Raw genomic sequence first — 26,527 nt, forward strand, 5'->3', positions numbered from 1 at the left:
ACAGTGCGCGTGGTATCACTGAACTAGGTCCAGTGGACATACATGAAATATATGAATATATGTATGGTAAATTGTATTTCTTAGTCATCCTCACTAGGGTGACCTGTGCACCGTGTAAGTAAGTATCTATACATTCTCGCTTCTCTGATGCGATCCGTAGTTTCAATTTTGAAACTCTAATTTTCATTGAAATTACGCAGAAATATTTCACATTACTTACTTACCCATGCACCTACAACCGAAATTTAAATTTTCTGTAATTAGCCTTAAACTTTATGTATTTTAAAATGTAGTATAATATGACTATGTACATTTAAAAAAATATATATAGATGTATATATAAAAAAAAATAGTAAGTACAAAGTCCCGGGTGCTTTTAAACAGCTCAGACTTAAGAAAAAAATAAACTTTTTAAATATCTAATACGTTTAATTTCAACATTTTTAAAAAAACCTGTAGCAGAAATTATGGCTGTTTTTCTTTATTATCTCAGAATATGCTTTTGTGGACTTGGGTATTATATGCAATTAATGAGAATTACATAATTTAATATTTATCATTGTATAAGTTACGCAATTAGAGTTGATACGAACAGCACACACATTGTGTACTTGGTGCTTATGTACGAGTAGGTATACACTTCCGACAGTCTTAACCTTGAAATGCACAACTTAGCAAAAGTAGCAGCCGTTTGTCCTGCGCACCCCTGCTTATTGAAAAAAGGCACAATAAGTAAATTAGAATATACGGAAAGTAATTTCATGGTATTATTTTTAATATATGTACAAGCTCAAACATGCAAGCAAAGCATCTGTGTAAGTAGGTACTATGTCTGTGGAAGTAGGTAGTACTATGATACATTGAACTTTAGTTGCGCTGCCTATAGAATCATAAATAATAATTCGACAATATAATTTCGGATGTGATGTAATATACATAATTGTTATTATTTTCAGTACATATAATGAATATATTATAATAAAACAAATAAAAAACTTTATTCCACTTAATTTTATTTTGACCGTAACCGGTTTCAGCTCGTCAAAGCCATCTTCAGACTGGTACACAAAATTCTTAGTCTACGGTTTATATACACAACATATGGTGGAGGGGGGAGAGGGGTAGTTTATAGGGTTTTAATCAATTTTATTTGTTACTAAGTCGTTTAAGATTGTGGAATTTCTAAATATTTGGTAATTCCAGTAAGCTAATTACCTTGGGTTTGTAGCTCATTTCAATATTTATTAGGGAAAAAACCTCACAGGTAATATGCATTATTAATGACCTAATTTTATTGTTAAATCATTATTTATGATGGTATTATATTTGCTTTTTGAAAAGATACATGTTTACATTTGAGAAATTATTATAGGAATTAAGAAAGTAGGGACTTAGCAACTGATACTAATAGCTTATTAATTACAAAGTTACTTATTGAAGGGGTACATGTTTACATTGAAGTAGGGATGGTCTAACCTAACTACATATTTTAATGTCGAAATTATTAAGAAAATTACAATGGATACAAGAGCGGAGACTTGGCAAATGATTCTAATTGTTTATTCATTACAAAGTTAGGGTCTATTTTATTAATTAAGCGAGTAATTTCTAAAGATTCTAATCTATCAAGCTTGTGGCCTTTATTGCAAGTATGGAGGACTTTAACATCTCTGTCTTTATCAAACGAGTGTTTGTTTTCTAATAAATGTGATGCTACATTTGACAATTCGCCTTTATTATTTACCCAATTTGTAAAATGTTCTTTAATACGGGTTTTGAAAGATCTCCCTGTTTGACCAACGTAATATGCTGGGCAGTTGGCGCAGTTCACTTGGTAAACGCCTGAGTTCTCGAGTTTATCTCTTTTATCTTTGTTGTTAATTAAAATTCTACCTAGAGAGTTTACATTATAAAAAGCTGTTTTGTATTTATCATTATTGGTTAATCTAGATATTTTTGTTGATATTTCACCAATATAAGGGATTTTAACCCATTGTTTATTACTATCTTTTTCATTTTTATTTTCAAGGCCTTGTGAAATGATTGTTAATGTAAGTTTTTTATCCTTTTTCTCTATTAGCCTATCAATAGTTTCGCTTTTGTATCCGTTGTTATTGGCGATAGTTTTAATAATATTTAATTCATTATTATAATTTATATAATTCAAAGGCACGTGTAAAAGTCTGTGAATGAGTGAATAAAATACTGATAATTTATGTGAAATGTGGTGTCTAGATGTATTGTGTATGATATTATCACTATATGTAGGTTTTCTATAAATTGAAAATTCTAATTTATTGTTAATAATTTCGATACCTATGTCGAGAAAGTTAATCTTATTACCCCCCATTTCCATTGTGAACTGGATTGATTTGTTAATTTTATTGATTTCTTTTAGAAAAATATCTAATTGTCTGTTTGTTCCTGTCCAGATAATCAGAATGTCATCTACATATCTACGGTAGAAGGCGACTTTATTAAACGATTTTAGTTTTTCGATGGATTCTTCGATATAATCCATGAAGAATTCAGCTAAGACCGGTGAAATCGGGCTCCCCATAGCTAACCCACTAGATTGGATGTAATAGTTATTATTAAATCTAAAGAAATTTTGTTCTAATAAAATAAAATAAAATACTTTTTTTGTTTTAAAACCACGATATTTATTAATTTAAGAACCGACCGGTTTCGCTTTACTTAAGCATCATCAGGGTACAAATTAATACTAAACAAGAAGTACATAATGTGTGTATATATATAACAAAATATAGAGGGAGACAACATGATACAAATATAAGCAACACAAAGACGGTCATAAAATACATTAACATAAGTGCACAAGTAATGGAAAAACCGCTAGATAATTATGTAGACTAATGGGTTATATCAATAAATCGGGAGAAACAAAGCATCAACTGGCATGGTGGTAAGGAAGTAAGGAGAACTGGGATTTTTTTATGGGTTTATTGGAAACAGACCTAATATTGGACTACTTGATATGTCTAATTGATTATTAAGTATCTGACTTTTGGTTTTTACAGCTTTTTTAATTTCTAGTGCCTCTAAGTTGTTTAGTCTGTTACCATGCCCGTTTTTATGTAAGATGTTAGCACCGGTGCTATGACAGAATGTATGATCTTTATCGATCAAATGATTTGCGAATTCGGAAAACCCGTTATTATTGAGGCAACGAAGATGCTCCTTTATCCTAATATTAACATTACGTGATGTCTTACCGATATAGAAAGCCGAACAATTATTGCAATTTAATTTATAAATCCCCGAATGACTTAATTTATCGTCCTTATCTTTAGAATTAATTAGAAATTTACCTATATTGTTATTAGTATAAAAGGCCGGTTTGACTTCAGAAGGAAGGTTTTTTACACTTAAGGTAGAAAAGTGATTAATAAATAAAATTCGCCGCCATTGATAATTAATATTATTATCATTGATTTGAGGACAAGGACTAGCAAAGAGGAAGCGATTAATGGCTATTTGTTTTAGCTTTTTATTTAAGATTAAATCTATAAAATTCGATTCATATCCATTATTTACTGCTATGTTTTTAATTAGTTTTAGTTCACTATCAAAATTACTATCGGACATTGGAATTGTGACTAAACGATGGACCATTGAATGGAATGCGGAGTGCTTATGTGAAATAGGGTGATTGGAGGTGCTGTGTATGACAACGTCAGTATAGGAGGGTTTACGAAAAATGTTAAAATTAATTCTGTTATTAACGATCGATAAGGTAAGGTCTAAAAAATTTAAGGTTGAATTTATGCCTATTTCTAATGTGAATTTAATCTTATTATGAAAAGAGTTTATAAGTTTGAGGAAGGAATTCAGTTGACGCTTAGTCCCTGTCCATATACACAAAACATCATCAACGTATCTTTTCCAGTACAAGACATTTTTAATAAGATGTGAGGTACTAGATAAAATTTTATTTTCTAAGTTATCCATGAATATATCAGCAATCAGAGGACTGGTAGGGCTCCCCATAGCTAGGCCGTCACGTTGCTGATATATAACATTATTAAATTGAAAATAATTTTGATTCAGGCATATATTAAACAAGGAAGTTAAATCTTTTATAAAATCTATAGAGAGATCGGAACTATTTAATAAATCAGAAATTAAACATTTACTCTCTTCTATGGGAACATTGGGGAACAAATTTACAACATCAAAAGAAATTAGTGTAGAATTACTAGGGAGAATCATATCTTTCAATTCTTCTACTAATGAAAAAGAGTTTTTAAGGGTATGTTTAGGTGAAAAAACATTGGTATTTTGAAACACATTAGTAATAACGGATGATATTTTAAAATTTGGGGCGTTACAACATGAAACTACTGGCCTGACGGGGCAATTATTCTTGTGTATTTTAAGGAACCCGTATAATTTAGGAGTTTTGGGATTTTTAGTTAAAAATTTAACTTTGTGATATGATTCATCTTTGAATATTTTAGTTTTACATGCTTGAAGTGTTTGTTTCACATTTTCTTGGAACTTATTGGTTGGGTCTTTCGCAAGTATTGCGAAATTGTCACTGTCAATGAAGTCCGCCACTTTAGAATTATATTCATTTCGAGGGAGTATGATCACTGTATTCCCCTTGTCCGCTTTCGTGAGGATCAAATCTTCATCTGTTAGTTTGGCACGAATATTCTTCACTATAGTCAACTCAGGATTTGGGTTAGGTTTAAATTTAGGTATTATTTTTTGTAAAGTTTCAGCACTTTTGTAACAGAATTTTTTCGGTTTACCACATAGAGCTGTGTCTATATCCACTGCTACCTCTTCTATTGCCGCATTAAAATTATTATTCGAGTATTTAAGGTTATATTTTAATCCCTTTGCCAATAGGGATATCTCCTCAGGAAGAAAATGTACAGAAGACAGGTTCTGTACACGGTCAAAAAATGTATGGACCGACTCCGGGTTACTAATATTAATATCTGGATTATTTATACGGCACAAGTTCTTGAGTTTTTTATTTACTGTATTAAGTTTATTAAAAGATTTAACTGACACTAGGTATCTCACTTTGTCGTCAAATAAGTCCCATTCGACTGGGTGCAACTCATACACTAGTTCAGTATGTAATAGTTTTATATTAAGTTTGATATTATTACGTCGTTTGTATTCACATTTTAGATCCTCTTTCAACCACGCCAATTTAGCTTTATACATGGAAGATTGAGGAATTAATGATTGATTTTTGGCGCTTTTGAACTGCGCATTTAAATAGTTAGGAAACACTTTCATTTTTATGCACTGTTTGAAAAAGTATATATTAATACACATCACTTTATACTTGATTGAAAAGTTTTTATACATTTTTGCTTTTTCGGCCGTACTCGCCAATTTAATATTATTGTAGAAAGCAATCACTTTGTGGTTTGACATATTTAATAAAATAAAATACTTTTTTGTAATCTAATTCTAATCTTGTTATTTCGTTACGTTTTATTAAATTAATGTTTATTTTTTCCATGTAATTATTAATAATTATTTTTAATTCGTTTGTTGGTATGTTTGAGAACAAACTAACAACATCAAATGAAACTAAGGTAGCATTATTGGGAACTTTGATGTCTTTAATGAGGTCTATAAGTTGTAGGGAATTTATTATTCCGTATTTTGGTTTAAAATTAAGAGTATTTTTTATAATATTATTTCCAAATTTTGCTAATTTATAGGCAGGGGCTGAATTATATGACACTACTGGTCTTACTGGCATATTATTTTTGTGTACTTTTGGCTGTCCATATAGACGTGGGCATTGGGGGTTCATAACAGAAAGGCTATTTTTATGGTATTTATTTTTAATCAAGGTTTGGCATGAATTTAGAATTGTGTTTACGTCTGCTGCAAATTTAGGAGTGGGGTCCTTTTTCAATAAGGTTACATTACTGGTGTCCAGCACATCTTGGACTTTTTCTAAATAATCTGATTTATTTAAGATAACTGTACTGTTACCTTTATCTGCTTTTGAGATAATCAGATTATTTTGTTTGATTTTATTTTTTATTGATTTTACGATACGTGCTTCGCTAGAAAATTTCCCCTCAGTCGTTGCGTTTTTTATTATTTTAGTACATAGGTATTTTTTACCGTAATCTGACGTTGCAATATCTGTATCTATCGCGAGATTCTCGAGATCTTTTAAGTTAAGTGGTAAGTTTGGACAGTATTTTAATCCTTTATTAAGCATTGTTATTTCAGTATCATTAAATTCTACATTAGTGTTGTTTACTACCTGATCGTAAAAGGGTGGTATGGGTGAATTAACAGTTTTATCCCTTGTCGTTGATTTTAAGTGTTTTTGTGTCCAGTGTGTTAGTTTTTTAAGTTGTTTTTGGTAAGTTATATGAATTTTATTGTTAACCATAAGGGTGGTGTCATTATAAAGGCAATCAAATTCTACGGGGTGTAGTTGTGATGTGAGTAAAGTGTGTACATAAAATAAATAGTTATTTACATTATATATACATATAATGAATGTATTCCACCGTTCTAACAATAGTTGGTGGTCTAGTGATTATCACAGTTGCCTTCCAAGCAGTTTGATCGGGGTTCAATTCTCGGCCGTGGCAGTCGTTTTTTTTAAATTTTGTGTATATTTTTTTAAATTTTTATTAAAATGGTATTTCACGGGTCTGAGCTATTTTATTATTAATGTAGCTGAAAGCCCGGCGTTGCCCGGGCTTTTCGCAGAATGTTTTTGTAATTTCATAAAGACAGTGACCTTCCTCTCGTTTTGAAGGCCAAGTCTGCAAAATTTCATCAATCTCGAAATAAAACTAAAAATAAAAGTAGATTTGTCTAAAAATCAAATCCACTCTGTCCGCCCGCCACAGACATTTTACCATTTTATATTGTACCTACCTTTTCTCGAAATATTACTAAATAAGCGTTGTTTTTGAAAATCTTCCACTTAACAATAGTGTTATTACTATTTGTTAGTACACTTAGTTCTCTAAGTAATTCGGTACATAAAAGCAGGATTCAAGTTACTCTCATGATAACTAAACAAATATTTTTCACCTTTTTCAGAAGCTGAGATGATGCTGCCATATAAGTTGGATAGAAGAGTTCATTAATGTCTGGCATTTTAATAAGGTATGTAAAATTTAATTTAAAAAATTTAACGGTGGCAACAAATCAATATTATAGATTTTACTGTTATCGCAACAAACATAACAACGACTAAAAAAACAGAAGAATGATTAGACTTTTAATTTTTTCATTACTCCATGTAATCTAATAATTAAATTTCTATACAAAACAAAAACAAAAAATATAAATCCGGAATCTAGTTGCACAATCGGGAAATTGGTGTATCTACAATAATTTTGATTGTCGATTTTGTAGTACAACTTTTTTTGTTTGTTTTTTTTATTTTTTAAAAATCGGTCGTCATTTGGTTTATTGTCTTTTAAAATGGTCGAGGCATTACCAAACTGCAATTTTTAATATTTTTAGTTTGAGAAAAAAAATCGAAATTCTCAGATGAAAAAACAAGTTTTTGGGTACCACTAGTTTCTGAACACCGTGTATAATGTTAGGTTTGTTAGGCTATTTTTCTTTGCTGTTCTGATATTTCATTATTTTATATATATATATATCGGAAGGAAGCGACGATATTTCGGGCAGGGTCCGTAAAAAATTCCAAGACAAAACTAATTTATTATTATTTTATAAGCAATAATTATTAGCCTGAAACACTCATCCACATTGAAAAATCTCCTGACAAAAGATATATGACGCCAACGGGACTTGAACCCGTGTCCTTTCGATTTCCGGTCGACAGCTCTGACCACTGAGCTATGGCGGCTTATCTCTTATCCGCGAAATAATTCAATATATACTAGTGTTTCATTCAACAATTACTGCTTGTTACATTTTTTTCCATCTATCTTATATCGTATCTTTTATCAGGAGATTTTTCAATGTGGATGAGTGTTTCGGGCTATTAATTATTGCTTATAAAATAATTGTTACCCTTTGTGCTTTGCATACAAAATCTTGTCTTAAACATTAGTTAACCAAAAAAAAAATATTATTGTTTTATCATGGTCTGTTTTGTGGCTGTTCTCTTCTATCCGGTTACCCATAAAAAGTAACAATATTGGTTTTGGTCAATCAAAGGGCGATGCGTTGTAAATTGCACACAGAATAGCAATAATAACAGACATGCATATTACACTCAAATTTATTTTTATTTTAAATAGGTATTTGTTCGACCAGCCGTTTATTCCACTTCTCCCATAGCGATTAGGTAGAGTAAACACAGTTAGAGCCTGTGATTGACATTTCCTCGATTCTTTATGTTAGCCGCTAGACCGTGAGGATTGTGTCACGTTTCGCCAATGTCTAAGGTCAATGCAAATCGTCGCTAATTTATTATATAACAAATATTGGTATAGAATTGTGAGTGGACTTTGAGATACAAAATATGATTTTTTTTTCATAAATTTTATAAATATCCCGTTCTCACAATATTGGACAGTAAGGGTCACATAATGAGGAACAACAAAAAGCACTTTGCGCGGGCGCAGTTCGTGACGTCCGACCGCCACGAATTTCAGAGCGGTACTGGCACAAAATTTCATCCTTACTCTTTAAAACGAGACTAATGGGCGCTACAGATCGTTGAATTTGGTTGAGCGGTTGTAACAATCTGTTTTTAGTTGAACTGTGTGGAGATGACATTTTATTGGATCGTCGAATTATATATTGTTGCTAGGTCGCTAATTTCTGGTGCAGTAATGTCAGTCAGGCGTCAGATCAACTTAGGATTTTCTAGGAATTTTTTCTCCCTTTTCAATCCCCAATTGAATTCTCAAATAACTTAGTGTTATATCTCTGCTTTACTTGCAGATTTGGTGTTGGGAACTCTTGTGAAAAATAAAAGGTTCTTTTACTATAATTGCGTTTATTTACGTTACAATAAATAGGTCTGGATTTAGCTACACTGTTCATTACCCGAGGGTTGGTAATTCTCTGTTTTTAGAAGCTTGTTGTCTGGCAATAATATCCCACAGGCAATTGCTACACTCTAGCGACATCTGTCGGACTCTGGAGTAAGCTTTATGACTGGTGCCATCTATCGCTTGAAAATACAACTTATTACCAAACATCACACTTAGCAACACCAATTTTTCTCTGTGCACGAACCGCCACTGCTTGTAAGAATTATGTGTACTTTAATTGAATTATACATCTCACTTGGAATCCCTCTGCTGAGGTGTTCATTTGAAGCAACGCTTAGATTCTGACTGTTGGTGCCTGGTGATGCTGAGCGTATCTACCCCTCAGTTTTGCTTGTTTTGAGTGAAGTGGCCATGAATATTAGTAAAAACATTTCACAGCGAGGTTATCTTCTACTCGTCTCAAAATAGAGAAGGTAATTTAAGTAAGTTATTTTTGCTGTTTGTTTTTCTTTGATAATCCACCCTAAAGCACCTTGGGGTTAATTACACCGCAGCGTTCAGGCCGAGATGCTATCGCCGGGAAGTCGTGACGGAATGTCGGCTCGGGAAACTACCCCTTCGTGTCAAGGTGGCCGCTTTCACCGCGGACCACTTTGCCATGGCAGATTTATTGCGATCCCAAGGCCGGATCATATCGGAGACGTCTAATGTAAATGGAAAAAAGGCGGTTTATTTATTTAAATTTAAGGCACCGGTGGCTCCCTAGCATAAACAAATCGATACAGGTTTTATCGACATTTTCGGCTATTTGTCAACAATAGTTGGAAATCTGCAGGCGTGCTCGGGAACGATGACAAACACCATTTATAAAACCTCTATCGATGTGCTGCAGTATCTCCACATATTTTTATACCTCAGAAGTTTATAACTAACCATCACGCCGTTTCCCCGCAGGGGTAGACAGAGAGGACGGACCGCCAAACAACTCGATCTTGGCACACACTTCTTGCCTCATTCACATCCATACATTGTCTCATACATACTCTTCTATTATTCTGACTCTTGACATGATTCGACTCGAGTATCTGATTCACTTGATCGTGCCATGTCTTCCTCGGGCGTCCCCGACTTCTGCTACCATAAGAAGTTATAAGTTGCCTATTTTTATGAATTTGAGTTGTATTTCCAACCTTATATGTAGGTGCAGCTGTATCATGTGTAAGATTTTGAGGTTACATTACATTGAGGTACATGAGGTTTTACATTTTGAAAAAACTGAATTTTTAGTAAATATCAGTTAAAGCTTCACTTAAAGTCTACTTAACTACATTTAAACATTAATACTGTGTTTTTTCTACAGGTATTTCAATTAAAAGTGTTCCGAAGAACTTTGAAGTTATTTATCGTATATTTCTTCGGCACCGGTGCACATCTAGGAGGTTCGCAAAATGCGTGCCCAACAATACAATATTTGTTGATATTTTCCGCTTGAGAACGTGTCGTTCTATTGATTACCATCTCGCCCGTATTCCCTCCCTTTCTCCCTTCTACAACGTGAGTCTCGCAACTCTCATTAGAAGAGTTATAAAGAATATAAATAATGTTCTGATATTATTGGTAGGAACCACAGACATAGGAATTAATAGACGAGAAGATAATGGCGAGGGGTAAAATCAACTGTTGAAGAACGAAGGGAGTAAGGCTGACTGTGATTCGTCAGTAAATCAATCTGACAGTACATAGGCATCTCGCATTATAATATCACCATTTACTTCTTAAAAGTAAAATCTGCTTTTGAATGAATAGACATTTTTACATGGGAGCGCAAATTACTCGCCACGTTATGAACAAATTTGCGAAGTCCAAATTCGGCAAAAAAATTCGGTTCTATTTTCAGAGTCGAATATTTCGTTTAAGTATTTAGTTAAGACACTTTTATAAATGTTCATAATTTACTTCCCAGCAACCAACCAGCTTTGTGTTTCGCGTCCAGACGTTTCTCGATGTGATAGTATATTATGTTTCTACAACTGATCCATATTATATGATGTGAATATGCTTAAAATAAAGTAAAATAATGCTTATATATGGAATGTAATACGACAATTGGGTTTATTCTCTTTTTCACATCTATTTTTACAAGTTTTCATAGCACAAGTCAACATTTTGCCGTGTTATTTCGTAAAATGAACCGATGATGCCTCGACCATAGTTCGCACAAGAATGATGACGTCACGTTTTCAAATTTCACTTGAGGCCATACGCGAGCACAGCCGGCTCCAATGGAACCGGTATGGGGAGTGGGGATAATACGCTTTTAATCACTTAGGGCAGGTCTACTAATATTCACATGTCTATGGTAGGAACCGTCTGTCTTGATTTGAAAAGATTCTTTATGAGTTTAATAGCTTCGTCAGTTCCAATTTCGAAAGTGTCACATTCGTGCAAACGCACAAAGAAATTTAATATTGTCCAATAATCAAATAATAGCCTAGGATATTTACTGTTTGAAGATGTATTTACCTTTTCCAATTAATGTTAATCGTCTACCAGGGATATTATTATTAAGTTACGTCGTGTTACAATTTAGTTTTCATGGAATCCTGTTAGAATCTTGTTAGAACGTTTTCCCATTAATTCGAGCTTCATGATGTAGTATAAATCAACAAGCAATCTTTGTCTGTATTATTGGTATCGTCATCGTAGTGTTGTATTAAAGGCACAATCATGAAATGCGCATAAATCTAAATGCTATATGAAATATATCAATAATAATTATTGTAATCTTCTAACAATTTGATCACGTAGTTGTTATTGTAAAATAATTATCTTCTCGTCGACTGAGATGAGATATAATAGTAATTATAATATTACTTCGGAGAGTTGTCTCATTTCTAAAATCAGCTTTGTGTCTTTGTGCGTATACATTATATCGTTCTAGTTGGGTTAATGCGGGTGGGTAGCTAGTAGCTAGTAGCCACGTTGTAACTTATACTTTTTCTCACAAAACTTACTAATTCACCTTATTGTTTTAACGTTTGCGAGTCTGTTTAATATTTGTTAATGGGCGGCATTGTACCCTGAAAGGGCTCTTATTCACAATTTATTCTAAAACTTAAAACCGAATTGTCACCAACCAACTGTTATCTTTTTATTTATTACAGAAAATAAATTTGATTCAGTCCGTTCCCATATTGGGCTCGCATCAGAATCAACAATTTTATGTATAAAATAACTTCAAACCAATTTCTCGCAATACTACTAATCTTTTCTGTCTATCTGATGCGGCGTATTAGTCCAGTCAAGATGTACATCCGTGCTTGCAAAAGGTCCAGTCATTCTGAATTTTTTATATGTTGTTAGGACCTAAACCAGTATTAAAAAAAAAATTTGCAACTTCGAAAGTGCTGTGCGAGCGGTGGTGGACCTAAAAAACCAGGAAATTTTCGGATTTTTTTCAGTTTTTGCTCAATATCTCAGTAAAGGAAGGGTCTGACCGGTACAGTCGGAATACACACTTTTAAAGTAAACTGAATTTTCTATAATTTGAAACCGAAACAAGCTATATAAAGCCATTGGTTTTCAAGATACAGTTCTTCAAAAATAGGCAATTTTTTCCAAAAAGTGAAATTTTTTCGAAATGGTCACTTATTTTGTAAAATAATTTCTAAAATACGCATCCCACGTCAAATATTGTATGAAATAAAGTTGTTGTAAATTTAATAAGCTTTTATTTGAAACTAGATTGATATCTGTAGACTAAACGATTCTCTCAAAAATGGCAGATAACCAAAAACAGTCATAAGTGGGTTTTCGGTGAAATGCAAATAAACTGTTCTCGCGTCTTTTTATGGTTTTATTGTGATGTGAAGTAAATCCATTAATCTTCGTGAGTTTATCCTAGGGTTATAATATAATTACGACTATTTCAAATTTCAAGTACCCATTAGTACCTATACCCATGGTTACCCATATGAATGGGCACGCATATTCACGAGCTGTTCGAGCCCACATTTTGGCAAACCTCACACTGGCCAGCATTGTTTTTATGAGGTTGACATAACTCCTGAGGAGCGAGACGAAACTGAAAAATTGCTGCGAGACACTGAAAGGTCTCTCACTATATCAGCAGAAGAAATTGATACCTACCAAATACTAAAGGCAAAATTTAAAAGTGCCTTGGAGAAAATTAAAGCGAATGGTCTAACATCACAGTTGTGGGTCCTATACTTTCGTATGACCACTTTGATAAAACTATTCATCCAGGCAGAGTGTGCTGGTGATTGGAACCTTGATTTGTACACTGTCCACAAGATGCTCCCTTTTTTCCACGCAGCTTGACATTTTTTGTATGCTAAGAGCGCGCACCTCTATCTTCAGGATATGATGGCTCTATAAGATCGGATGGATAAAAGTGAATACGACATGTTCACAAAAGGATCCTTCACCATTTGCCGGTCTGACAAGTTTTGGTCTGGGTTGTGGTCAGACCTAACAATTGAGCAGAAGCTGATGCGATCCATGAAAACCTACGGTGGGTTGACCCAAGGAAGAGGAATCTCCGAAAGTGTTCTGGCAAGGTGGACAACAGGAATGGTGTTTATGTTGAACATTTGTGAAGAACTGGAAAGTTTTTGCAGCTTATCATGTCATACTGAAGAGCAGCATGTAGACATGAGACCTTCTCGAATCATCCGAGATAATAGTGATGTGGAAAAACTAAAAAAACTGGTTTGCTCTCCACCCTCCATTTCCCAAAACTGACAGTTTAATTTCTATCAGTAGTGGTTTACTGGCAGGTCCTGAAATTAATTGCCACATAGCCCAGAGAGTTGGATCGGAAGGAGTAATGAAAATTGTGGGGAAAATGTACGACAAGGTAGTAATATAACGGAAAAATAAAGTTACCACGCTGGCATCGATCACCTCAACCGTTAAACTGCCGGACAAAAACAGAAGAGTGGCTGTGGATCCGCTCACAATTTTTCAGCGAGTGTGTATTGCAAAGAAATCTGAACAGGATTTACAGGATGACTTCAAATATGAGTTGGCCCCGTTCCCGATGTCTCTGTTCAATGAACAAGGGATGCGCAAGGGCACAAAATCTACTCTGTACTCTGCCTTCACTCCTCTTTCCAGCCACACGCCGATAGATGCCAGCACTCACGTCACTTTGGATGTTGGCTACCTCTTGCACAAGGTCGTGTGGCAGCAGAAAAGCACGGTTCGAGCACTTTTGGCGCGTTATACCACCTACGTCCGAAACCACTTGGGAAGAACGTCTCCATCGTTTTTCACGGCTACCCCGAAGATGCTACCAAAAAAAACACCAAAACAGCGGAACGACTCCGGCGCTACGCAGCTCATTCCAGCTACGAATCGACTTTCGATGAATCCACAGTAATTCAAATTGCTCAAGAGCATGTATTGGGCAATGAAAACAATAAGAGACGCCTTATAACTCTTCTCTGTGACGCCTTTCAGAAGGAGGGAGTAGAAGTGGCTGTTGCCGAAGAATATGCTGATCGAGAGATCGTTATGATGGCGTTATCAAAAAGAGCAGATGCCGATCGGGTCGTCATAGTGGGAGAAAATGTCAACCTGCTCGTTCTTCTCAATGGTTTAGGCGCTGAAGAGACAAACGTCTATCTTCAGAAGAGCATGAAGGGTGAAGCTGGTTGCTGTTACTACTCTACGACCTCCTACAACAACCAGGACTCCCGACAATTACCAGGAACGGTACTATTTACCCACGCGTTTGCCGGGTGCGATACCACCTCAGCACCGTTTGGCCAAGGAAATACCAAAATCAGCACACTTCTGAGCAAGAGTGAAGCACTTGCTGAGCAAGTGGAGGTCTTCCTTCGGCCAGACTCTACCCCACAAGCCGTGAGTGAAGCAGGCATCAAGTGCTTCGTGGCTCTATATGGGGGTGACATCGCGAGAGATACTTTGGATTTTCTGAGGTATAAGACGTTTGTCACTTCAACAAACATAAACCTCGCCCGTTTGCCACCGACGGAAGATGCTGCAGGCCACCATGCAGCAAGGTGCTACCTCCAAGTGCAGAAGTGGCGGGGAGTCAACTTGAATCCCACTGAATGGGGGTGGAAGCTGTCTTCTCAAGGACTCACCCCCATCCCCACCACGATGGATCCCGCACCTCCTGCCCTTTTGCGAAAAATTTCGTGTAAATGCAATAAAGGATGCTCTGGGAGCTGCTCGTGTAGAAAGGCTGGGCTCCACTGCTCAGTCCTCTGTCAGTCATGCGGTGGCAAATTTTGCATTAACGTCCCGGATGTGGAGCTGAAATGCTCGGACGATGAAGATGACCCGACTACAGACTGGGCGCCTCTCCCAAGTAAGATAAAAAGAAAGACATGATTTGACAACCAAGACACAATACCTACATGATTTATATTAGTTTTATTTTTTGTGTACATGTAATTTGTCCTTATAGTAGGTACCATGATGTTTGTACAAGCATTTTGGTATGTAGGTATATAAAACAATGTTTGAAGATGACGTAATTCCCGATAGATGTAATATCTTTTCTTTTTTTCATCAAAAATCTGTTAACTGTTTGATAAATAAAACCATAAAAAGACGCGAGAACAGTTTATTTGCATTTCACCGAAAACCCACTTATGACTGTTTTTGGTTATCTGCCATTTTTGAGAGAATCGTTTAGTCTACAGATATCAATCTAGTTTCAAATGAAAGCTAATTAAATTTACAACAACTTTATATACCACAATATTTGACGTGGGATGCGTATTTTAGAAGTTATTTTACAAAATAAGTGACCATTTCGAAAAAATTTCACTATTTGGAAAAAATTGCCTATTTTTGAAGAACTGTATCTTGAAAACCAATGGCTTTATATAGCTTGTTTTGGTCTCAAATTATAGCAAATTCAGTTTACTTTAAAAATGTGTTCGCCAATTACACCGGTCAGACCCTTCCTTTACTGAGATATTGAGCAAAAACTGAAAAAAATCCGAAAAATTCCTGGTTTTTTAGGTCCACCGCCGCTCGCACAGCACTTTCGAAGTTGCAAATTTTATTTTTTAATACTGGTTTAGGTCCTAACAACATATAAAAAATTCAGAATGACTGGACCTTTTGCAAGCACAACCCCCTTTTCATGTTTAACTTGACTGGACTATATGAATTCTTCAAAACTTCCGACCAATTTCTTATACATTATTAGCACTAGGGTACATTTTTTTAAATTACTTATTAACCAATAAATTAACATACATTTTTTTTCGTATAATCCACCTCACTAGGCTGAGCCTGTTCCGAGGTGGCGGGAGTTTGATCTAATTTTAGATAATGCGAATTTACATAGAATCAAAGATATATGGAAAAGATAAAAATTAAAAAAAAACATAAGAAATAATGAAAATACAAATAAATGAATACTATTCCTGTTATGATTTGTGTGCCTTGCTATTATGTTTCTGTGGCTTGCTTTAAAATTGGGTTATCTTCCGAATTTTAAACGTTAGATTTCGAGAAGAAAATGAAGACTTCGCTATAAAGGGATAGAAATGACACTGGCCTTTTTAGAAGCTGTTTGTCCCATAAAGGGTTCTTTTCACTGTAGGTAAATGTTTAAAACTTCCTACCAATTCTATTTGTAGTTGCATTTGTCCATTGAGGGCACTTACAACAATACCTAACCAGTTTAAAAACTTCGACCTATTTTCTCGTCAACCAATTAGTATCAGCTCACAAATATTTACCAATTATTCACCATTCGCTTTATGATTTGAACGCTTGAACTGTCGGTGACTTTGGTGCTCGATATCCCCCGTGGAAACCAGTTTTTCGGTCAAGTCATACATCATCCTATCGTTGTGTACATACGAGTATTGCGCAAACTTGGTGATAGAGGAAGGTGAGGAGTTCCGTTAAAATTATCTTGTATATCATGACATTGTATGAGTATGAATCAGATTAAAAATGGGGACCTTGTTGAGACATTGGGGGGGGGTCAACGCCCCTATAAATATGTTTTTCTTAGTAATCTTCTTTTGTGCATATTAAGAGTGTATAAATACTAAATATTTATTTTTATAGTGGAATAACTCCATGAGTGAAACCATATTGCTTTTACTTAAATTAAATTACTGTAAAGTTTTTTTGTCAGATGTATAGTTACAATGAAGAAATCCATATTTGGTTTAATTTTGTCTGATAAAATATAGACTAATTTCCTGAAAACAAATAAATAAGTAGTATTTATTTAACCACTGAAAACAGTATTAAGTGACATAATGGGTGAAAGATGTGAAACAGAAAATATAGAAAAATTTTCCGCATCAGGAAGAAGCTACAAGCCAAAAATGTGTATATTCTTGGGATACCTTATATTGTAAGTAATAGGCATTAGAATCGCATGACAAACGGAGTCTAGAAACGTTCGATTTCTAGCAAAAAAACTGGTTTATTTTGTAAATAATTTTATAAGAAAGCAAAAAATTTAATCAAGTGAAACTGTCACAGATAATCTTAGCTATAACACTGTATTTTTTTAAAGTTGTTTCCTTTTTGCGTTCATACATTTCTATTGAAAAAAAATATTTTTTAGTAGTTTACATTTATATTTTTTATTGAGTAATATATATTTTTTTAAATTTGTATTCTACTCAAACGACAGGAAAACCTTCAATTTTTCTAAAGCATGTTTTTGGTATTCATAATGTACACCAATTCGTTATAAAGATTAATCAAAATAGTGATTTAGCATTAAACTTCGCCTTAATTTCAGCTTACATGATTGGGATTTACTCATTACAGAAAAGACAAAAGTGAAATTCAAAAGATGCATTTAAAAATAAGCTATATTGGATAATAAGCTATATCATGCATAGTGTGACTCTTTTTTTACATATCAATCTTCCATATACTCGTAGGTCTCTTACAAACAGTCTTGTGGTAAACTATACTACGAATATTATTAATGATAAATAATGCCGTTTTATCTTAATTAGGTACCCATGTAATGCTTTCATCAAGTTATACACGCTCGACAATGTTTACCGATTGTTTTATCGATAGTACTTAGTTAAATAATTACACTAATCTCTAATCCCTCATATATATATATATATATATTTTGATTTTCACAAGCACTGGGAAAATTTTTTCGATCGTAAAATGTGGACTTAGAAAGGTTTATTTAATTTTTTTTTAAACTTTAAGGTTTCGTCATAAAATAAGTAGCCATCACGCCATTTCTGCAGGGGTAGGCAGTTAGAGCCATGGGTTAATGAGTTAATTCACAAATAAAATTCCATCAATTTAAAATCTCAACCGAACATGGATGGATAATCCACAAATGTTGTGCAATAACCAGTGAACTCACCCGAATCTAAACTTATCTATTATTATCTATATCCATTCATTATTGTTATCAATGCTGTTTTTAATTAATTTTGATAAATATTTCTGCTTCACAAATTAATTTTATTGAATAATCTTTATATATTTTTTTTATTTATTACTAATGAAATTATTCCTAATGAGTTTAATAAAACTCATTTCGGTAAAGACAACATACAAAGGAAATTATTTTTACATGATAATACGCATTTAAAAGAGAGTTCAATGAGTGTACATAGATTTGGAAACTGAATGGGCACACTTTAAACAAATTTAATTGTAATTTCATTGTAATTTCAATTTCATTGTATTTCACAAAGAAAGATTGTGTCATTGGTTAATAAAGCTGCCTAGAAAATTTCCTTTGAGAAATTTTGCCAATGTTTTTGTTACTGGAAGTTTTAGGTTACTAGGTAATGCTTTGTATTGAGCTAGGATTTAATTCTAATGATTATCTGGGTTTATAAAGGAAATTGCCACGTGGTAATAAATTCGATTTTATACTATTAAGTAGTACAATGTATAGGTCGGTACCTATAAAGTATTAATAAAATTATTTTTGCCATTCGTGTATTTTGAACAGCTGGAGTGATTTTGTCCTTGAATTGCGTCAAATATTAATTATGTGCTTATGTGTATAGTAATTACCTACCAATTAACAGACAATTTCCGGACCCTTGTTCCTTGTAATTAGTTAATTGAAAGTACCTTACTAATCTTTCTCTAAAATATAATAGTCACTACGTCTTGTGTATAGGTACAGAATTGTAGATACTCTCAGTTTCGCCCTAGTGAAAGACCACCATTCGGAATCGCGAAGTTGCTTTAAATGGATTTAGCAGCGTTTTCGTGAGTGAATAGTCAGGTACTTCTCAATCTTCCTCTTCCCTATCTCCTTCACAAACCCTCTTCCCTTCAGCTTCACACCAATGAAACTGACGGCTATACTGAGTGTATATACCACTCTTGGGGTAAAGTACACAACTTTGGGAGATGATTTTACATGATATTAGAAGTAAAAAAGATTAAAAAAAACTTTTTTCGAAATTCATTGTTTGCTTTCACATACAAAAATATTTTTTTCCACTGAAGAATTATTATTTTTTTCATACACACAATTTATACCTGAAAACAACGTTGGAATTTCGAAAAAGTCATTATTTTTTTTTTCTTGTACTATCTCCTGTAGAATCACCTCTCGAGGTCTGAGCACTTTACCCCGGACAACCCTTTATTGTTTTACATTCATATAAAATCTATGTAATCTTATTTATACCTGTTGACAGACTAACCACGCTGTAAATTAGTCTTAGAAGTTTTGGTTAATAAAATGGAAATAAAAGACAAATAAAATAGCGCTAAAACCAATCCCTGTTCCCCGAATATTAATTTGCCAAGTTAAAGTTGAAATCCCAGCCAAGTTCGCCAGAAGCTACTCGTAGTGCTCGCTCGTTATTACGAATTACCTCCAAGGTCCGCCCATCAAACTCCGCCCATCAAACTCCGCTAGTAAAACTACCAAGTGAGTGTATCCCCGCCAATGAAAGCTTTAGAAAAACTCTTTCCAGACAAGAATTTATCTTGCTTAAATATTTTCTTCGCGCGAGTACATTTATTACATTTTATATTGTCAGTTTTGTTGGGCAAATCAAAAAACATACTTAGCAATCGCTCAGTTTACACTTAAAAAATACAGTATAGTATAATACAAAAAAAAATAAATTACTCAATTAAAAATATAAATGTAAACTACTAAAAAATATATTTCTTCAATAGAAATGTATGAACGCAGAAAGGAAACAACTTTAAAAAAATACAGTATTATAGCTAAGATTATCTGTGACAGTTTCACTTAATTAAATTTTTTGCTTTCTTATAAAATTATTTACAAAATAAACCAGTTTTTTTGCTAGAAATCGAACGTTTCTAGACTCCGTTTGTCAAGCGATTCTAATGCCTATTACACATTTTTGGCTTGTAGCTTCCTTCTGTATCTGATTTTTTCAAGCGTTTAACTTTCAAAGTGATGTCGGCCACACTAACTAATAATGTATTATGCATTTAAAAAAGTAAACATTATTGGCTATTTATTCCAGGAAAAAGGCCTCAAATTGTCCATTTTTTCTTGACATGCCCCGACTTAATAGACTTCTTCTGCCATTCATTCCATACATTATCCTGCCGCTACTTTCTGCATTCCTCCGCACTACGCACTGCACTTCCTAACTCCAAACCATCTAATCGTACCTCTATTGATCTTGTTCATTATGCCACACATTCTTTCTGAATCTACATTTGCAGATAATACGGTCTTGGATCTCATTTCTACAGCATTTAGTCCACTTTCTTCATACCTCTGCCAGTTCCATGCCTCATTACCATACATCAGGGTTGGCATCATCAATCCATTGCGGACTGCCTCGCTTCTTTTGGAAACTTTTTAACATCGTCGACTTCCTCTGTCCTCCATTAATATCCACTTCTTTCAATATGTACTTCCCAAAACCTCAAATACAAAAATTAATCCACTTGGTCTAAGTATTCATCGATTATTTGTATTTCTTTTAAATAACTACCGTGACTTTGGACTTATTTATGGGCGTTTTACGAGAAGCATTTTTCATTCCGATCTCTGTATGGAAACTATATCGGGGCCCTTTATTATAATTTTATTTAACACTATCGTTTATTTTCATATGTTCCTACTTAGAGAAGAAGTAATATTTTGGGACGGTATTTAAAAAAAATCGCAATTCCTTGAACGTAACCATAGTTCATATGAAAGCATCAGTCATTTACCTTTGCCATTGCCGTCAGAAAATCATCAAAAATACACTTGAAATTCACAATACCGTTCATAATCAAATCAGAACTCACATTGTAGTATTTTTATCAACATTTAAAATATAAAACGAAATAAACATCCAACATTTCCACCTAATTTAGTTACATAAAACAATGACAGGCTACAGATGGTCTCCAATAATGTGAAGGACCCTAAATCACTCTGCACACATACCTACTTCGTTCCTCCTAAACTTGACAATATTCATATTTTTTTCATATTTGCTAATATTTTATCCCGCTCTCAATTCTCATTGGAATTACATTTCTGATACAGGTATCTAGCAGGAGATTCTAAATCTAACTAACTTACCATACAGCGTTTCCGTAGGCAGAGAGTTATTCACATTCATACATGGTCTCATAAATACTCTTCTATTATTCTGACTCTTGATATATCTCGACTCAAGTATCTGATTAACTCGATCGTGCCATATCTTATATTCTCCTTACACTTACTTCTTCGTTCATTTGCTGTACATGCCTCTGTCTAAATATAAAAATATACGGAACAAAAGAAAAAACCTAATGCATTAAAATCGCCACCTCTACTAGTCTACTCCGCGGGGTAAACTTGAATATACCATCGCGTTCACAATACACAGAAAGGTCATTAGAGTAGAATCGTTGCTGCACCCTGACCCACCCGGCGCGCGTTGCCATGGCGACGGTACAATGTCAAGAGTAGACGGGTAGAGGGTGGAGGGTAGGAGTTACAAGGGTAGAAGGAGCAAGGGTAGAACGGGGCAAGGACGGGCCAAGGGCTAGTGGGGAACAGACACGCGAACGCCGAACCGACCCCACTTACCCCACGGCGCCGTATTATACTGGTATTATAATGTTGTTTTGTAGGCGAGGTAAATATTACTGTTTTGAAAACGGTTTTTAATTTATAATCAAATAAATATAGATATACACCTGTCTGAATGTGATTTAATTGTTTATTTGATGGAATAAGATAGATTTTTGAAGAAATAAATTATGTATTTGAACGGCGCCCTTAAGGTGATTTTGCACAAAAACGGCGCTATATAAATCATCCAAATGTTATTATTATTAAAAAGTATAGTTTTTGAGATGTGTTTTACTGCAATATAAATAATTTTGTATTTGGCGGCCTGCGTACCGTAGTAATTCACACAATTCATTCATTCGGTTTGGAGTCTGGATTTTGCGGGTCTAATTTCCTCCGAGGGAGAATTTATAGTTAAAATATAAATTTATAATGAAAATATTTCCTGGGGAAAGAAAGGAGTGAAGCTGGATTTCGACGAAATCTTGGTGGTAACTGCAAGAACGAGTCATAGAAGCGACCCGTTCTTGGTGGCGGATGCTATTCGGGTAAAAATGTTAAGCGTGCGCTCCTGACTGTGCATTGGTGCCGAATACCGCAAGATCCTCTGAATATCTTCATTTGAAATAATTGTAGAGGAAGGGCAACATTCCCACGTGACGTCTATGTTCCAAAGATTGCAAATCCTTTTTTGAAAACAGGAGAATCTATAAAACGGATCGCTCGTTTCTGCAAGTCATGTGTTTTCAGGTATTTTTGGGTTCCAGACCAGAGATGGCTGCTAATGGCGCACTTGTAATTTGTACAGGGCTAGAAGTTGTGTACCTCTTTGTTTCGTGATGTTCCGATGCATCGGAATTTTAATTGTTACGTCAGTAGGAATTATTATTTTGTTTTTTTCTTGCATTCAATTTGCATTGTACAATGAACCAGGTGTACAAAATATTGTGTATTATTTATTTACAAGCACAAAGAAATCGTATTTGTCTAATTGGTTTTTAGTTGAGTTTCTAGGTTGCTTTGTCGATAATACTCTCGGAGGACGAAAATGATATGTGATAAATACAGACCGGATTATATGCAACAAAAATAGCCCAAAATATGCATGCAAATATGCAATAAAAATAGCTAAAATATGCACGAAAATCCATAAAAAGGGTCAAAATATGCAACATGAAATAATACAGGAAGTCGCATTTTTACATATTTTTATTTTATTTTAGTAAGCTATTAGTTCTCAGGGATAATAATTATATTTTCGAAAATATCAATTATAAAATGTATATAACAGTAAAATTTAGAATTTACCTTTAAAAACGTATATGACTAAGTACTGTTCTAAATGTTCTGTAGACAAATTGTGTCTACGATCGCTAAATATATTTTTGTAAGCGGAAAAGGAACGTTCTACGTCTACTGATGTGGCTGGACAGAATTTAAATTTGGGTGCGATTTTTGAACTTATTGTTCCGGGCAAAATTTCACCTACCCCGTTGATGAAGTTATCAATTTGGCACAAAGGTTCAAACCCTAGGTTATTATTCAGTATGTTTTCAAATTTTTCTTTGAGTTTACTCGGGAATAGCTGTGGCAACAAAGAATTCATAAGGCGAATTTCCTTCTTAACCTGAATAGATGCATTCAATGCCAATCCATGAGTTTCAAGCGTTTTTATACTTGCAGGTATGTAGGCGAAATGAGTGGTTTTTTATTTTTTTTATTTATTGTTTTTGTGTTTAATTCGTAGAACTCCATTTAATTTTTTTATAAATTTAATTTAGATTAAATTTGATAATATTTTAATGAAATGAGTGGTAATCATAGCTAGGTTTTTTTTAATACTGGCGTCGTCAAACGATTCTTTGCACTGGAAAACTGCCAAAGCCTCTGTACTATCGAAGTCATTGATAACACCCTTGATGGCTTCAAAATGTTCATGGTAAAACATCGCAGCTTCGATCCATGTACCCCAACGTGTCAGGCTCAGGAGGTAAAGGGATATTTGGCAGTTTTTCTTTGTAGGCCTTTATACGAGCAGGCGCCTTAAGAAACACTTTCTTTACTGATGAAATCAGGTTATTTACATTCGCAAACGTGGATCTCACTTTTTCGGTGAGTCTGTGAATTCCGTGAGCAAAACACGTCACATGAATCAAATTGGGATAAAATACTTGGAGGGCTTTGCCTGCTTTGATCATATAGGGGGCAGCATCTGAGAGCAACATGTACACATTTTCATCCGCAGAAGATTCAGGAAATATTTTTTTTATACCCTCATTCACAAATCTGGCGATCGTAGAATGATTTGCCTTTTCAAGTTCTCTGCAGGCCGTCAGCAAGCGTAAATATGCAAGATCTCAAATTATTTGCTAAAATATGCAACTACCGCTGAAAAGGGTCTAAATATGCATTTGCATATGCAAATATGCAAATGCATATAATCCGGTCTCTTTTATGAATTTTTTCAGTTAGTTATTAAATAATAATAATGATTGGATTATTTGTATAGCGCCTTTTCGTGAGAAAATCACCTCAAGGCCTCTCAACAGCTTAATTTATGCATTTAATTTATTCACTATCACTTAGACTTATAACTTAACATATTACTTTTGGCTTATAACTAAATTTCATAGCTACAAACTTATGACTAGTGTTATACGACATTAATCTTAGTTATAAGATTAATGTCGAGTGATTTACAAATAAGACTTTAAACTAATGACTTCATGCATATTTAAAAATTATTTAATCTAAAGTTTTCTTGCGTCCAAATATTTTGTAAATTTTTTTTATTAAGAGGATATCTTGAAGATTTCTCCTTGACTACCCACTTTAATGTAATAACCATTTATTATGCGTAAACTATTTTTGTAATATTTTATACCTTACCACCATAACAATCTATATTTGTGAACGTAAATAAATTAAATGCATATTTTTTTTTTATTATTGAATAAATAGTTAATACATATCAACAAACAAGTCCTGCTAAGCCAATTGAATTGGCTTGTCAACAGGTGCTTAAAGTTTAGTTACATATACATTTTTATAAGTTATAATTAAGTTGTTAAGCGTCCTTGAGGTGATTTTCTCACGAAAACGGGGCTATACAAATAATCCAATCATTAATCGATCCTATTAATTTCTAGCACTTTATGTTGGTCAATTCACTGCGATGTCAGCAGGAGAACTGCAACGTTGACTGGAATTGGAAAACCTTTTGAAGCAGCGTTTATGGCAATATTATGGAAATACGGGAAAATAATTTGAAAAATAAATAAGACAAAGGTACCATAAACATATCTATGGTAACCCTGGCTACTGGCCATGACCCTTCACATAACGAACCGATTCGTGTATCCTATATTTGACATTGATTCTTCTTTTTGATTCAGGTGTAGTTGAGGCCTGTAATAAATTATTTTAAAATACTAGTTTCGGTTGTAATTCCGTCTGTCTGTAAATCCGGTTCAATGAACTCTAGAAATTTTGCTTCGAATTTAAGTTTCATTTTCAAGCGTTTTTTTGTTTGGAGAATTCAGAAGAGCGATAAAGCACCTACCTATAAATGATTATAAATGCCATTTTTTCAGAATTGGAATTGATTTGTCTTCAATTCAGTTATCCCCATTGATGTATAATAATTAGATGAAATATGAAGCGAAAAAAATAGTTCCACGTTTTTAACTCAAATTGGTTCAATTTTATCTCCAACGTTCCCGATGCTCTAACGCCGAACGACCGGAAACTACTGAATCCAATCATCCTGTTAAAAAAATAGATATCATGCCAAATTCCTGATAGAATATATCGTTCTTTTCTTAATACGTATGACTGAATGCGACAGTATAAATATCAGTATTTGTACGAACACGTGTTCCGCCGACCTTATAAAACATTCGCATTTGACTGATCGTTTGTCAGGAACTCTTTCAATTCATTCGTTATAGGCCTGCAGTCCCGTTTTTAACAGGAAAACGAATAATTTGAGAGATTTTTAATAAATTAACAGTATTTCATATCAGTAAGTTTTCTCCGTGGACGCGCGTGATAATAGTGGAACACGTTTCAACGAGATATTAGTACCTACGCGATATGGTCTCTATGACTATCCCGTGAATCTGCACGGTTCTGCGCTACTAATACCTACATAATTGTAAGATTAGAAAATAATAATTTAATTATCTGTTAAAGAATGCATACTTGTCGGAACTAAATTATCTACCAACACGCTACCACACCGCGTTTGGCTAGCCCTTTCAACTCAAAACACTTTGCCTCGTGTGATCTTCCTGAGAATGGACCCAAGTACTTGTGCATCAACTTAATGCGGGTGATTTATCTACATTTCCGATTTCCTGTAGCGCTGACTCGTCCGACTACTTTGTGGCGCAACAGAGCAGCAAATCCGTGCACCCTTCCCTCTGTGACCATCTGCGAGGCGCTGCATCGCCAAGGTAGGCCGAACAGCGCCATGTATGCGTGGTTTTACTGTACTCGGAGTGTATTCATGACGCCTTGTCCACAGTTCGCTAGTGCAAAAGCT

At 34.2% G+C, this 26,527-nt stretch overlaps 1 protein-coding gene across 5 annotated transcripts in view; it reads left to right on the forward strand.

Annotated features, from left to right (window-relative positions):
• The window catches only part of gol (ring finger protein goliath), a 210,336-nt gene that overhangs the window by 105,598 nt on the left and 78,211 nt on the right, over positions 1-26,527 (forward strand). For all 5 annotated transcript variants that reach the window (XM_089644477.1, XM_089644479.1, XM_089644478.1 and 2 more), the window contains one exon: positions 7,072-7,137. The gene's annotated coding sequence lies outside the window, so the exon portion shown is untranslated. The remainder of the gene's footprint in view (positions 1-7,071; positions 7,138-26,527) is intronic.

This window comes from Hesperophylax consimilis, chromosome 21 (genome assembly GCF_061612785.1).
Source record: "Hesperophylax consimilis isolate HC1 chromosome 21, BYU_Hcon_1.0, whole genome shotgun sequence".
In the NCBI taxonomy this organism is placed as follows: Eukaryota; Metazoa; Arthropoda; class Insecta; order Trichoptera; family Limnephilidae; genus Hesperophylax; species Hesperophylax consimilis.